The following is a 4,782-nucleotide window of genomic DNA, read 5'->3' as shown; positions in this document are numbered from 1 at the left end:
AAACTCAATAAAACATCTGAAATTAAAATTCTAATGATGGCCATGAAGCCATTCTTGATTATCCTAAAAAAATCAACCAGGGGCGGAATTCTCCGACCCCCCCCCGCAGGGTCGGAGAATCGTCCGGCGCCAGTGTAAATCCCGCCCCCGCCCCCGCCGTGGCCGGAATTCTCCCAACCCGGGAATTGGCGGGGGCGGGAATCACGCCGCGCCGGTCGGCGGGCCCCCCGCGGTGATTCTCTGGCTCATGATGGGCCGAAGTCCCGCCGCTGTCAGGCCTCTCCCGCCAGCGTGGTTTAAACCACCTCTGGTGCCGGCGGGAGCAGGCGGGGGGGAAGCAGAGCGATCTGACCCCGGGGGGTGCCACCACGGTGGCCTGGTCCGCAATCGGGGCCCACCGATCGGCGGGCGGGCCTGTGCCGTGGGGGCACTCTTTTTCTTCCGCCGACGCCACGGCCTCCACCATGGCAGAGGCGGAAGAGACGCCCTCCACCGCGCATGCGCCGGTCGGCGGTGCGTCAAAGGCCGTTTGCGTCAGTCGGCGGAGCGGGAGGCACTCCGGCGGGGGCGTAGCCCTAAAGGTGCGGAGAATTCCGCATCGTTGGGGAGGCCCGACGCCGGAGTGGTTCTCGACACTCCGGTTCACTGGGCCCCCCGCCCCGCCGGGTAGGGGAGAATCCCGGCCATGTTCACTAATGTCCTTTCAGGAAGGAAACCTGCCTTATTTCCTGGCCTGGCCTACATACGACTCCAGACCCACAGCAGTGTGGTTGAATTTTATGAGCCCTCTGAAATGGCCAAGCAAGCTGTTCAGTTGTATTCAACCTTTGCAATGGAAACAAAAAGAAATAAAACCGGATAGACCACCTGGCATCAACCTCGGCACTGGAAAAGACAACAGCAAAACTAGCCCTGTTGACACTGCAAAGTCCTCCTGACTAACATCTGGGGGCTTGTGCCAAAGTTGGGAGCACTGTCTCACAGATTAGTGAAGCAACAGCCTGGTGTAGTCATACACGGAATCATACTTTACAGATATGCCCCAGACACCACCATTCCTGTGTATGTCGTGTCCCAGCTTGGGCGGCAGCACAGTGGTATACAGTCCGCAGAGAGTTGCTCTGGGAGTCCTCAACATCGACTCTGAACCCCATGAAGTCTCGTGGCACCAGGTCAAACATGGTCAAGGAAACGTCCTGTTGATTACCACGATCCGTCCCCCTCAGCTTATGAACCAGAACTCTTCCATGTTGAACAGCATGGTAGCACAAGTGGATAGCACTGTGGCTTCACAGCGCCAGGGTCCCAGGTTCGATTCTCCGCTGGGTCACTGTCTGTGCGGAGTCTGCGTGTTCTCCCCATGTCTGCGGTTTCCTCCCACAGTCCAAAGACGTGCAGGTTCGGTGGATTGGCCATGATAAATTGCCCTTAGTAACCAAAAAGGTAAGGGGGGGTTATTGGGTTACAGGGATCGGGTAGAAGTGAGGGCTTGGGTGGGTCGGTGCAGACTCGGTGGGCCAAGTGGCCTCCTTCTGTACTGAGGGTGGCAAGGATGCAGAATGTACTCTGGATGGAAGACTTCAAAGTCCATCACCAAGAGTGGCTCGGTTCTCCCACCGCAGACCGAGCTGGCCAGGTCCTAAAATATATAGCTGCTAGACTGGGATTGTGGCAGATGGTGAGGGAACTAATGAGGGAAAAACAAAATTCATCCTCACCCTCACTAACCTGCCTGCCACAGATGCATATGTCCACTGCAGTGTCAAAAGGAGGGACCATTGCACAGTCCGTGTGGAGACAAAGTCCCAGCTTCACATTGAGGATATCCTCCTTCGTGTTGTGTGGCACTGCCACCGTGCTCAATGGGATGGACTTTGAACAGATCTAGAAGCTCAAGACCGGGCACATTGAGGCACTCAATTGCAATACTCAATTGCAATCTGTATCCTCATGGCCCGGCATATCCCACATTCTACCATTACCACTAAGCCAGGGCATCAACCCTGGTTCAATGAAGAGTGCAGGAGGGCAGGCCAGGAGCAGTACCAGGCACACCTAAAAGTGAGGTGAAGTTACAAAACAGGACTACTTGCATGCAAAACAGTCAGTAATGGACAGAGGAACCCAGGACTTCAGTGCAAAAGATAAGACTGAAGCATTTGCAACAATCTTCAGCCAGAAGTGCCGTGGATGATCCATCTCAGTCTCATCCAGCAATCCCAGCATTACAGTTGCCAGTCTTCAGCTAATTCTATTCACTCCACGTGATACTAAGAAACAGCTGAAGGCACTAAATACTGAAAAGGCTATGGGCCCTGATAATATTCCAGCAATATATATAATACCCTGTGGGCAGCACAGTAGCACAAGCACAAGCGCCCGGGTCCCAGGTTCGATTCCCCGCTGAGTCACTGTCTGTGCGGAGTCTGCATGTTCTCCCCGTGTCTGCGTGGGTTTCCTCCAGCTGCTCCGGTTTCCTCCCACAGTCCAAAGACATGCAGTTAGGTGGATTTGTCATGATAAATTGCCCTTAGTGACCAAAAAAGGTTAGGAGGGGTTATTGGGTTACAGGGTGGAGGTGGAGGCTTAAGTGGGTCGGTGCAGACTCGATGAACTGAATGGCCTCCTTCTGCTCTGTATATTCTATGTTCAATAGTACTGAACTTTTTTTTCCAGAGCTTGCTATGCCCTTGCCAAGCTGTTCCGGTGCATCTACAACACTGGCATCTACCCAGCAGGTGGAAAATTGCCCAGGAATGTCCTGTATTTTAAGAAACAGGACAAATCATACCCAGTCAGTTACTATCTCAACAGTCTACTCTCCATCATCAGTGAAATGATGGAACTGGTCATCAACAGTGCTATCAAGCGGCACTTGCTCAACAATAGCATACTCACAAATGCTCAGTTTGGGTTCCTCAAGGTTCACTCAGCTCCTGACCTCATTCCAGCCTTGGTCCAAACATGGACAAAAGAGCTGGTTGCCAGAGGTGAGGTGAGAGTGACTGCCCTTGGCATCAAGGCAGCATTTGGCCGAGTATGGCATCAAGGAACACTATTAAAACTGGAGCCAATGGGAACACGGGGGAAATTCCTCCATTGGTTGGAGTCATACTTAGCACAGAGGAAGATGGTTGTGATGGTTGGAGCTCAATCATCTCAGTTCCAGGACATCACTGCAGGAGTTCCTCAGGGTAGTGTCCCAGATCCAACCAGGACTGAGTTTAGGAGGGACTTCTTCACCCAAAGGGTTGTGAATCTATGGAATTCCTTGTCCAGTGAAGCAGTTGAGGCTCCTTCATTAAATGTTTTTAAGGTAAAGATAGATAGTTTTTTGAAGAATAAAGGGATTAAGGGTTATGGTATTCGGGCCGGAAAATGGAGCTGAGTCCACAAAAGATCAGCCATGATCTCATTGAATGGCGGAGCAGGCACGAGGGGCCAGATGGCCTACTCCAGCTCCTAGTTCTTATGTTCTTATATAACCACCACCCCTTGATATTCAGTGACATTTCCATCACTGAATCCCGCACCATCAATACCCTGGGTATTACCATTGACCAGAATCTGAACTGGACCAGTAATATAAATACTGTGGCTATCAGAGCAGGTCAGAGTCTAGGAATCCTATGGCGGGTAACCCACCTCCTGACTCCCCAAAGCCAGTCCATCATCTACAAGGCAAAAGTCAGGTTGTAATATAGCGCTCTCCACTTGCCTGGTCCAGTGCAGGTCCAACAACACTCAAAAAGCTCAACATAATACCGGACAAAGCAGCCCACTTGATTGCTACCCCTTCCACATATATTCAATCCCTCCTCCACCAAGGAAAAGTGGCAGCCGTGTGTACCATCTACAAGATGCACTGCAGGAACTCACCAAGGTTCCTTAGGCAGCACCTTCCAAACTCACCATCACTATCATCCAGAAGGACAAGAGCAGCAGATATCTGGGAACACCACCACCTGGAACTTCCCTTACGTCATGACTTAGAAGCATATCGCCATTCCTTCAATGTCACTGGGTCAAAATCCTGGAATCCCCTTCTTCACAGCCCTGTACCTACCCCTCGGGGAAAGCAGCAGTTTAAGAAGGCAGCGCACTGCAACTTTCTCAAAGGCAATTAAGGGCGGTCAGTAAAAATGCTGGTCTAGCTATCAACGCCCACATCCCGCAAAAATTAATTTTAAAAAACTTACAGAAAATGCCATAACTCCACCACACACAGTGTCATAGACATAGCTTTCCTGAGACCATTTATAAGACAACATTGTGAGGAACAATCACCGATCTGACGATGGGTTTTCGGTAAACCCCATTCAGACTCGGAGCAAGCAATGCTCCATTGTGGTCACAAATCACAGCTTCCCCATACCTCTGGCAAGAGGAAATTTGTGCTACATTGAGGCAGAGACCGGAGTAGCAGCTAGTGTCAGGGTCAGAGTGGGAAGAGGATCCCTGATCTCTGAATCCAGCGTTAGATAGTGTTCTTCATCTGCTCTAGCATGGGGAGAATGAGTTTGTTAAACTCTTCCTGATGAAACGGAACTTAGTTAATTCATTCTGATTAGCTATTCTGTGATTCACTGTTGCAGAGAGGCTGTATATGGAATCAATCTAATGTACAACTGATGGTCACCTATTCTGTAACACATGCCCAATTGTACTCTGTATCAGTGCATATTCTATTATCAATCTCATATACAGCCTTTATGATTACATGGAGCTGGCAGTGCTTAAAGTAGATATATCAGTCCGACAGAATGCATTCTAGTATGCTGA

The sequence above is a fragment of the Scyliorhinus canicula genome, chromosome 9 (assembly GCF_902713615.1).
Source record: "Scyliorhinus canicula chromosome 9, sScyCan1.1, whole genome shotgun sequence".
Taxonomy (NCBI): domain Eukaryota; kingdom Metazoa; phylum Chordata; class Chondrichthyes; order Carcharhiniformes; family Scyliorhinidae; genus Scyliorhinus; species Scyliorhinus canicula.
The sequence above is the reverse complement of the archived record's forward strand: the minus strand, read 5'-3'. Positions refer to the sequence as shown.